The sequence below is a fragment of the Cricetulus griseus genome (genome assembly GCF_003668045.3).
Source record: "Cricetulus griseus strain 17A/GY chromosome 1 unlocalized genomic scaffold, alternate assembly CriGri-PICRH-1.0 chr1_0, whole genome shotgun sequence".
Taxonomy (NCBI): Eukaryota; Metazoa; Chordata; class Mammalia; order Rodentia; family Cricetidae; genus Cricetulus; species Cricetulus griseus.
The window spans coordinates 269,426,653-269,438,052 of NW_023276806.1; the positions used below are offsets into that span (position 1 = coordinate 269,426,653).

The following is an 11,400-nucleotide window of genomic DNA, read 5'->3' on the forward strand; positions in this document are numbered from 1 at the left end:
TGGTGCCCTCAGAAACCGGAAGAGGGCATTGATGCCCCTGAAACTGGGGTGGTGGAGGGTTTCAAGCTGCCACCGGAAGAGGGCATTGATGCCCCTGAAACTGGGGTGGTGGAGGGTTTCAAGCTGCCATGTGGGTGCTGGGACTGAACCCAGGTCATCTGAAAGATCATAAAGCACTCTTCACCATTGAGTCACCTCTCCACTTAACGGATATATGTGTTGTTGTTGTTTTTTTAATTTGAAAGTGAGGTTCTTGATGACAACATATAGCTATGTGAGTCTCGTTTATTATCCACTCTGTGAATCTCTAGCTTTTTATTTTGCATTTAGACTAATGACATTTAAAGTGGCTATTGACATAGTTGGATTAATAGCTACCATATTTCTAACTGTTTTCTCTTACTGCCCTTATTCTACTGATTTATTTGTTTTGTTTTCCCTTGTCTTTTTCTACCATCTCTGGTTTTAATTGAGGATTGCATATTTTTGCATTTTTCTCCCTTCTTGGCTATTAATCATACTTCCAAACATGTTTAATAACTAGACACACATCTGTCATCCTACTTACTCAGAAGGCTGAAGCAGGAAGAATGCTTGCTTCAGTCTAGGAATTGGGTGTCAGCAATGTGCTCTCTCTCTCTCTCTCTCTCTCTCTCTCTCTCTCTCTCTCTCTCTGAGTCACCATGTGTTTGTTTAGTAGAAAGTAGTATGGCTGTGTCTTAGAATCTCTGGCTATGCTATAGGGAAGCCCTCAGTTATTCAGTTTGTGAACCTAATGTCCCAGTGTTCTCCACTAACTGATTCTCATTTTCATCTCCTGTTGTTTCTCAGTTGTGTTGTTCGTGGTGGTAGTGGTGGTGGTGGTGGTGGTGTGTGTGTGTGTGTGTGTAGTGAGATGGAACCCAGGGCCTCAGGTATGCTAAGCAAGTACTCGTCCATTGAGCACCATTAGCCTTTCCTGTTTACTGTTTTCATTACTGCAATGACTACTATGTATACTGCTGCTGCTGTCAAGACACACCTCATAAGCTCCAGGTATCTCTTGCCCACTACTGCCTGCAGTCATCCCCAGGTGTGGAGGGATTGTCTCAGCATCCAGATACTTGGTGTGAGCTCCACCCCCAGGCTTCTGGGAGTGACTGCCCCTCAGAGTAAGACAGACCCACCTCATAGGGTAGATAAGTTCATGGAACATCTGTAAGCTCACATTCCATCTTCAGGGAGAATTCTCTTTCAAATGGGCCTTGGGCTTCCCCTGCTCATCACATCTTAAGAGTGGATGAGGACAAGATTAGACCCACTGGGTTGGAGAATCTGCTTCTGTGTTCAAGGGACGAAGAGAGAGGCAACATTGTAGAGGTACTGGTGGGTCTTTAGGGGACTAACTCAAGGATACAGCCACTTTGTTTGCATTTGGACAAAGCTGGAAGTCACTTCGGATTTACATCAATAAAGATTATCACCAAGGTCCCCTGCCTCAGGCTGGATGTTCCATATTTCTTCTGTGAAACAAGAACATCTTCAAACAGAACAGCTAATACTATTTAAATGGCAAATGCTCATACACATAGAAATATACAAAAATATACATATATATTTCTATGCATATGAGCATATTTACATGAATATATACATACCTACACACTATATACTACACTACACACACACATACACACACACACACTATATATATATATATATATATATATATATATATATATATATAGTTTTGCTCCCCAGCAAAACTAAATGCTCTTGGTTGTTTCCAATATATTTACTTCATATTTTTCTTGTGACTGTTCTTCAGAGGCCTGAACATGGCAAGAGGCTGCTGTAGCCAGGGAATTAATTTATTTGATTGCTCACTCCATTCCAGACTTGAGTCATACTTCCTGCCTCTTCTTTTTACAACATCTCTTTGCCTCTTAATGAAACCATTGAGGCAAACATGGTACCAGTGTCTGGCCCTCCCACTGTCCTGTCAAATCCTGTTCTTGGGGAATGATTGAATTGGTGAGTAGCTGAAATGTTCAACTTTTAATTTTCTTCCCTTGGCACCATAGGGAACGGCCAGCAAAGTATTTCAGGAACCAGAACATGGGGGTGAGGAATCCTATTGGAGCACATGATCCGGTAGATGCTCTGGCACCCATCTCCGGTAATTGGAAGTTGGGGGAAGGCTTTTCCCTTGCTTTCACAGCCTGTAGAGCAGTCACAGTGGGAAGAGAAGAGATCCCCACCTCATCTCACATTCCTCCCCTCACCTGCTTCAACTGAGAGCTAACCACAGAGAACATCATGGTATTGTAGCCAAGTTCACTAGATTGCGACCCTTGTTCACATTCTGCCTTGAGGACTGCTACCTGCATAACCTTTAAAAAAAAATCACTTAACCTCTTGGTTGATGGGCAAGTGCTTCTGTGTATGTGTTTGTCTTACTGGATGATAAAGTACTGATTGGCCAGTGAGGCAGCAAGTTAGGCAGGACTAGGAGTCGAGGAGGATTCTGGGAAATGTAGTAAGAAGTGGTGATCCAAGCAGGAAGTGACATAGCAGGGAGATTCATATTTAAGGAAGGACAAAAAGGAAGTGGGCCCTTTTGTCCCCTTCGCATCCTCCAGCTGTGCGATGTGATCCACCAGCAAGTGAGGACACCAATGGAAGGTGTCCGATAAGATAAGTCTTATAAGATATATAGATTTATGATGATTAAGACTGAGCTAACAGATGAGAAATCCTAGTCATTGGCCAAGCAGCATTTGAACCTAATATAAGTCTCTGTATTATTTTGTCCATCCACACGGCGGGTGGCGGGCAGAACTCGGGTGGCTGGCGGAGACCGCCCACATGGCGGTAGGGCTCTGGCAGCTTCTGGCGGAAAGGTTTATCATAACACTTGGTGACCTCATTTTCCTGGATCTAAGAACAGGAATGTGTAGAACAGCTGTGCTAGGTGTTTGAGAAGGGTGGATCCAATCTATTCCCTGTAGCCTGAGAGGGTCAGTCAATGATGCTGACTTGTTGAATAGCTGCTGGGCTTCTCTAGCTCACGAAATGGAACCCCCAACCAACAAACCCCTAAAGTTCACATCATGAAACTTTCACATTAAAAGACCCCTTTCTTGGCACTGGTTGAAGCTGCCCATCTTGCCAAGAGGAACAGAGGCCTAGAGAGTGGAGGGGCATGTTCAAAGCTCAATCAATGTTGACACCCGACTCACCACCACTCTTTTGGAGTCTCTGTTTAAATGTCCTGGCTCATGTTTCACCACCTACCCTCCAGTGTTTCTTCCCGGGTGTTTCCACATGGAGTCATCTCTGGGCTACTCCAGAGGACAGGGCAGTGAGTCAGTCAAGATCCCTATAGGCACATGCTGGTGCTTGGCCAATGGTCACGGGTTCTAGATACTTCGTTCCCCAAAGAAGGGCACTCTGGATGTACATGTGTTCTTGAAGAAACGTGAGGCCATTAGAGAGTCTCTCAGAACAAGGACAAGTCTGTCAGCTTCCTGGCTGTTTGTAAGTAGCTTTCTCAGCCCCAGGGTTCTCTATAGTCAGAGACCTTCCCATCTGCACCCAGGATCTCTGCCCCAAACCCAGACATCCAGAGTAAGATGTCCTGACCCTGAGGACTCAGGCATCCTAGAAAGACTCCATCTTGCCAATGTTCCTGTTTCTGTTCTGCATCACCGGGTAAGGTACAGTCCATTACTGTGCCTCAGATACAGAGCTCATGCAAGGAGGCTAGTCAGCGATGAGGTAGGTCTGACAGTTCCCAGGAGAGCTGTCCTCATGGTGCCAATGGAGTTGGTCTCACCAAGGAGGCCAAGAGAGTCATGATAAACATGCTAGAGACCTGGTCATCCCCTAGAACACCATAATGGCTGGTACCCCTCTACAATGACACCTCCGGTCCCCAGAATCTGGGGTAACTTTGGGAGTATTTATGAGAACCTGAAGGTTGGCAGGGAGGTGGGAGACAACACACCACTATCTCATTGGAGGCCAGGACAGAGCATAAGGACAGAAAAATTCTCCAGTGACTGGAGGAGTTGCCCTAGCCCTTGGGGTAGCTAGATTGAGCAAAAACCAAATAAAACCCAGAACACCAGGCAAAATCCAAAGTTCAGATAACAACATATACATTTTAGTGTTTGTTGTTATGTGATACTATGGGTTACTTGTTTTTAAAAATGTTATTTATCTGAAATTCAAATTTAACTGGGCACCGAGTACTTATCCGGTACTCTTCCACCCTCCCCACCCTTAAACAGGAAAGTGACATTTTTAAATATCATTCTAAAAAATCCCATGCATTTAGTGTCAAAAATGTGGAGAAGTATGCAAAATAAAATAAAACTCAGTGATAATTTTGCCTCCCCCCCCGAATTAACAAGTGTTAACCTATTCTGATCCTTGCTAGTCAGTATATTCACTCATCCTTTCTTTCTCTCTCTCTCTCTCTCTCTCTCTCTCTCTCTCTCTCTCTCTGTGTGTGTGTGTCTGTGTGTATATGTTTTAATAAGTATCATGTGCTCATAAAACTTATGCTGTAGTATAATATGGGCTTCATATTATATTATCATCTGTAACATCATATATTTAAATATATTTAAGAGAATATGTTCTAGTGCTGAATCGATAATTCATCGCTTAAAGAGAACTCACTACTCTTGCAGAGGACCTGGGTTCCTCTGCACCAACATGACAGTTCACAACAGGCCCTAACTCCAGTTCCACGGTATCTGTCACCCTCTTCTGACTTCCATGGATATGAAGCATTCACGTGGTACATTTAGATATGTGTAGGCGAAACACTTGTACACATACATATTTTTAAAAAATACTTTCTGTATATATAAGAAAATGCATACTATCAAATGTCTATAATTCTATCTTTTATTTTACATGTAATTCTTAATGTTTTATATGTTGTTTTGTTCTTAAGGACTTCCTATGTTTCTGAGATAGGGTCTCACTATATAACCCATGGGGGACTCATTCTTGAACTTGCAATGTAGACCAGGCTGGCTTCAAACTCACATAGGTCCACCAGTCTCTGCCTCCCAAGTCCTGGGATTAAAGATGTGTAGCCACTATGCCCAGCCTTAAAGCCTTTCTCATTATACTGTTCATGGGATGCCAACATTCACTCATCTTTTATGCACACATATAGAGGCATGAGAGGACCTGTTCTTCCCTGACACTTAGCCATTGGATATTTGATGTGACAGATACCCAGCACCACTTCCCATCCACCCAGGGGTCCATGAAAGGCTGTGGTTTAAGCAAATGAGGCAAACACTGATCTTTTTCAGGACTGGGAGCCCCTGCGCCCAAACATAATGCCTACTTCTCCATCACAGGCTCCAGCTGTAGGAAACACAGCTGCCTGGACTTGCAACAAGGAGCCAATTAAAGCCCTTCCCTTTAAATTTCATGAACATTCAGCACATTTGGACCCAAGCCCCACTTGGCAGGGGTTGGGGGTTGGATCCTCTGGACACAGAGATGAACAGCACAGAGAAATCATAGACAGATTACATTAGATTTCCATGCAGTGGCGGTAGCTTAGATAATAGTAGGTAAACAGAGGAGTAAGTGAGAAACATGACAGCTTTATGAAGGAGACCAGAAACAATGTCAACATTACCACCATCATACTGCACAGTGAAATTCTAGCCTCAAAACGATGAGGTTTCAAATAGTAGTGCTGTAGTCATGGGACTTTTTGGATGACTTTTGTATCTGAATGACAGGTTCTTTACCTAACCAGCACCAGATGCTCCATGCCCTCTTGAAAATAACCAACTAGTCTGCACATTTTTCAAGGCACCTCCCCGCAAAGAAGTCCTTACCAGTCCATGCTGATTCAGTTCTAAAACGGTGATTTCAATTTATGCATTTGAACACTTGGTCCCCAGCTGGTGGCGCTGTTTGGGAAGGCTGTGACACCTTTACAGTGAGTCTTAATCTTCCTGACCCTGTAACCCTTTAATACAGTTCCTCTTGTCATGTGACCCCCCATTATAAAATTATTTCATTGCTACCATAACTGTCATTTTGCTACTGTTATGAATCATAATGTAAATATCTGTGTTTTCTGATGGTCTTAGGTAGTCTTTGTGAAAGGGTCATTTGACCCAATAGGGTTGGGACCCACAGATTGAGAATCATTACTGCCTTTAAGAGATGAGGCCTTGCTGGAGGAAGAGAGTCACTGGGGACAGTCCTTGACAGTCTTAAAGCCTAGCCCCATGTCCCATCTGGTTTCTGCTTCCTGACTACAGACTAGCTAGGTCTCCACTCCTGACTACAGACTAGCTAGGTCTCCACTCCTGACTACAGACTAGCTAGCTCTCCACTTCTGTCCTCCTGTTCCTTCCCCCATTACAATGGACTATATTTCTGGGATTGTAAAGATTCCTTTAAATTGCCTCTTGAAACATGTTTGGTCACAACAATGAACTCCAATTCCAATTCATCTCCACAGCACAGAAATAAAAAAAAAAAAGAAAGAAAAGAAAAAGAAAAACACCCTAGACTGGGCCCTCAATATCTTATCACTCTCTGGCCTTTGACACTCCCCCTTCCCCATGATGCTTGTAGGGCTCCACTATACTTGGCAATAACCTTGGCTCTGTGCAACCAGCTTTGTACCAGCCGTCCACAGGACAGGTGTGATGCAAAGGGATTGGGACCATTGGATCCACAGTGCAAAGCTGGGGCCGGGAGTGATTGTGTTTTCTGCTGGATAACATACATCCAATGGGATGGCAAAAGATGATCCAATTTGAGCTGAAAGCTGAATAAAGACCTAAAACTGATTTTTTTCTGTATTATGGAGACAAAAATGTCCAGGTTGGGGCTAGTGAGATGGCCCACTGGGTAAAAGTGATTATTTCCAGGCCTGCTGACCTAGGACCCACATGGTTGGTAGCAGGGAATAATTGACTCCTGCAAATTGTCTTGTGATTCCTCGACACAAACACAAAAAAATAAGTGTAATTTTTAAGATTTTAAAATAATATTTCCAGACCTGGCACAAGAGAGAGAGAGAAGATAGAAAGTAAGGTCAAGAGGACCATGGAGGTAGGGTTTAGGGTACCAGAAGGTTCAGTTCACTGTAGAACCATACAAGGGATTTTAGAGTTTATGCTCAGTGTAATTTAACAACTAGAGGATCGCAGAGGATCACTGTCCCCTCTACCTGTCTGTCCTCCGTGCCCTTGTCTTGCCTGGCATTTGTGGGAAGCCACTGCAGCTGGAGATTCAGCATGGAAAGAAGGTAGCTCCATCCATCACCGAAAGTATGGAAAGAAAAGCATGGGTGAGCCCTATGCCGCATAGCCACTGGCCCTGTCTTGTTGTGATTCTGGTTTCTATATTTCCAGGTGTGTAGTGTTCCTGATGATGTCTGCATCTTGGAGGCCCACAGGTTGCAGCAGCAGCCCCGGAGCTTTTGACTGCCCAGGGACACCTTCTATGTCAGGTTTGTCTAAAGGACCTGAGCACCGACCCATTCCCTGGCAGAGAATCAGAGCCAGCCCCTAAATATTGTTGGGAGAGATGGTCTGCTTTTTAGTGATTGATGCTCCAGCTGGCCCCAAAATGTTTTGACACTGTTGTGTGCATAACTACACACCTTATTTAATAATAAATAAAATAACTGAAGTTCAATTAAGGCAATGGAAAAATATGATAACCCAGGGTTCAAGTTGGTGGTTAAAAATGCTCAGTGAGGGGCTGGACTGATGGCTCGGTGGTTAAGAGCACTTGCTGCCCTCATAGATGATTCAGGTTTGGCTCCCAGAACCCACATGATGGGTTACAACCATCCATAACTGCAGTTCAAGGGGATTTGATGCCTTCTTCTGACCTCAAGGAACACATGCTAGTAGTCATACAACCATACAGGCAAAATACTCATCTGCATGAAATAAACAAACACATCAAAAACAAGACCCACCCCCCAATGAATGGTCTTCAGTTAAGGTGAAACACAAAGTTTCCTAACTCGCAGTGAGAACACAATAAAGTCACTTGCTAGATTCCCAGAACAAAATCCCAAATAACAAGAAGCCAGCAGCTCAGGGAAAGTCTAGTTCTTTCTAATACTGCATCAAAGACTTTGTCATTAATAGTCCCCATAAAGGGACTTTCTGTGAGATAGTAAATAACAACATCCCTAAAATAAATAACAGCCCTGGCTTGCAAGTGGCTGTTTCTTGAAACACCCCTCATGGCAACATTTTATCTAGGCCTGTCTGAGCATAGTTCCTTCAAGGTGATTGGGATAAGAAGCAGGAGGTTGAGGGTGCATTCCGCCCAGAAACTTACTGGTGATGGTGGTCCTTGACTACAGAGGGACCAAGGTGGATCCTGGGCAAGATGGAGCTGACAGGTGTCCAGTGGTGTTTGAGCATCATGGAAGTGGCCCGTGACTGCATCTGCTTCACCTTTGGAAAGAAGAAATTTGGAACGGAGGTGTGGTCTGCTCCTGATATGACACCTTGTTTAAAGCAACTTCAGGTCCTCCTGGGGCTGGATGAGGGGGACTCGCAGAGGAGGGCTTGTGGAGGGAGAGTCTTTATGAAGTGGTAGAGTGAACACTTCATATTTTAAGCCTGGGAAAAAAGCATCTCCTGGCAGGCAGTCTTACCAAGTGTGTGCAGGCTGTGGTGGAATCTTCCAAGGCCTGTTTGCAGCTCCATTTGAGGTGCTCCGTTTCCTGGCTCTACAATGGCCCTGTTAAAATCCTACCCCAAATCGTTGGTTCACATACAAGGTGACAGGCAAGGTAATCATTTTCTTTGGCTGCCGTGTGCTTCCCAGTTTACAGCCCCTCCAGATCCAGCGTGGAAGAAGGATGAGATGCTGCCGAATCTTTGTGCGGACTCCAAATGGTTCCCTCATGAAGAAGGCGGCTTGGGAAAGAAAACGATGGTGAATTCAATACAAAAAACCTAACATCTCTTTTTCATCATCATTATTTTATTGAACAATTTTTAGTGTTATTTCAGTGCCCCAGATTTTCTACCTAGATCTGAGCGTATAGACACAGCCTGTCCTACACTCTAATGATGTCCAGCTTGTTAGATGGATAGATAGATGATAGATAAAGATCTGTGCCTTGATAGGGGCACTGCCTCGATAGGGGCTGATCTCGTTCACTGGTAGGAAAACGGAGCCTCATTGAAGACAGCTGACTTTCCTTTAAAGCCACAGGAAGTTGCTTCTGAAGCCTAGTTTCTTAATTTCTACTCAACAGCATCAACACATTTGTCCTGAGAATGCTCACAGAAAACAGAAGGCGAAAGAGAATGTTAAGCAAGGAACAAACCCAGAGCAAGTAAGAATTGTGCAAACCATGGGCTGTAATTCTGATGGAGAACTCTATAAATTTTCAGAGAATCAGGCCAAGTAAAGAAATTATTTGTGTGACAAAGGAATGTGACGGGATTGAGTTGTTGGGTGACAGGATCAGATCTGAACTGATCCAGCCTCACAGGAAAACCAACAACATGGCATGCTGGGCCTACTCTAGGTGGCTACTTTCCTCCTGCTAGGTGTATTATGCAATTTCCAGGTTTCAGAATACACTTTGACCTTCTACTATGCTTACATTTGTTTTAGGAGGAGGGAAAGAAGGTGTGTGAGGGTAGAGGCAGTAAGACGTGGAGCCAGGGGTGCCACTTCTAAAGACTGTTCTTTAATGTCTGGTGAAGGCCTGCTTGCTGAGCTGACAACAGTAGTGAGGATGCCTGGTGCTACAAAGGAGTCTAGAAGAAATATTTATAGTAGTTCTCTCTCTAGCCATCTGTTATCTATCATCTATCTATCCATCTATCTGTCCTGTCTCTGCCTCTGTCTCTCTATCTCTCCCTGTCTCTGTCTCTCTGTCTGTCTCTGTCTCTGTCTGTCTCTGTCCCTCTCTCTCTCAGTGTGTGTGTGTGTGTGTGTGTGTGTGTGTGTATAGATCAGAGGAAAACTTCATGGAGTCAGTTCTCTCTGTCCACCTTTAAATGAGTTCCGGTGATTGAACTCAAGGGGTCAGACTTCCTCTGCAAGAGCTATTACACACTGAGCCAACTTCCTGGTCCTATAGCCATGTTCTTAACAACAGGGGGAAAAAATATAAATATCTATGGGGGACTTGAGGCAAATGGGACAGTGGAAATAAACATAAATTGACCTGTGTCCTAAATGTAGAAAAAGTAACCAAGGCACTCTCCGAGGATTCCAGCTTCCAGGTTGGAACAGAAGTTTGCCTTCTAATAACCAGGCTTCTCAGAATGGGAATGGGCTGTTCCCCGACATCTGCATACATGCAAACTCAGATCCCCGGGTTGTTTCAGACTGTAAGTTTTCCAACTATGACTACCTCCAATCTATGAGATCGTTCCTCCGCACTTACACCGAACAGTCACATCGATTTGCGACGCTAATGAAGTAAATACCCAAGAATCCTCGTTCATGAGCTATTACCTCCATATTGATTGTAGCTTTAATTGACAATTACTTGAATGGGCTGGGCTACACTGAGCTTTTATTAATTTTCCATTGTGATGCTCATTACTAAACTTCATTACAATTGTGTAACAATGCAAACTCCCCACTGTGGTTAACTGAAGTGGAAAATTCCACTGGCCGCATCCCCAAATCTATTTATTCTGGAAAATAAAGAATTTGGTGTTATTAAATTTGATATCAGGATTCTAGGCCTTGTTCTGTGGGAAGAGAATCGTGACTTCAGCTGTGAAAAATAAATAGAATTTGCTAAATTGTTTTTCCTTTGCTGTTGTTTCAGAGGCCGTGTGGTACGCAGAGACTTGATTTTCTACCTCACTGCCTAAAGAAACAGTGCACTCCAAGCTACTGCCAAATTGAGTTCATCTCTCCCTTCCTCATTTAAAAAAATTATTTATTTAGTTAGTCAGTTGGGTTAATTTTAATTAGGGGAGAGAGACAGACAGAGAGATTATTCACCTTCAGAACTTCCATCAGGGAAACCCTGTCAACAGATCACGTGTCTGTCCTTGTTCACCCCGGCAAACACAGCGCTTTGCTATTAAACCATTCTTAAAGAAACAGTCAAACTCTGAGACCCCACTGGAAATGGAAGTTAACATTTTGTCATAGAAGACTTTGAGGAAAAGAAAAAAAAAATGCTACCCATAGAACTCCCAGAGACACACACGGACATCACTTTTGTCTTGGGTCCAGCCAGCATCATGGTTTGACATCCCTTTGTCATCTAGAATGGCCCTGAAGGTCTGTGATTATATTGGAGATGTAAATGAGCAAGGGTGGCTAAATCACAGCCATGCCTGGAAAATATAAGTATGGGGGCCACTCTGCCTGACCTATGGTTGGGACTGGCTAAGCTTAAGGATATGA

The 11,400-nt window shown here is 43.8% G+C and overlaps 1 long non-coding RNA gene across 1 annotated transcript; it reads left to right on the forward strand.

The window, feature by feature from the left end:
- Positions 1-1,901: 1,901 nt before the first annotated feature.
- LOC113833431 lies at positions 1,902-9,871 on the forward strand. The gene is made up of 3 exons (XR_003481105.2): positions 1,902-2,013; positions 7,395-7,492; positions 8,366-9,871. It is a non-coding gene; the product is annotated as an uncharacterized LOC113833431 (long non-coding RNA).
- The last annotated feature ends 1,529 nt before the right edge of the window (positions 9,872-11,400 follow it).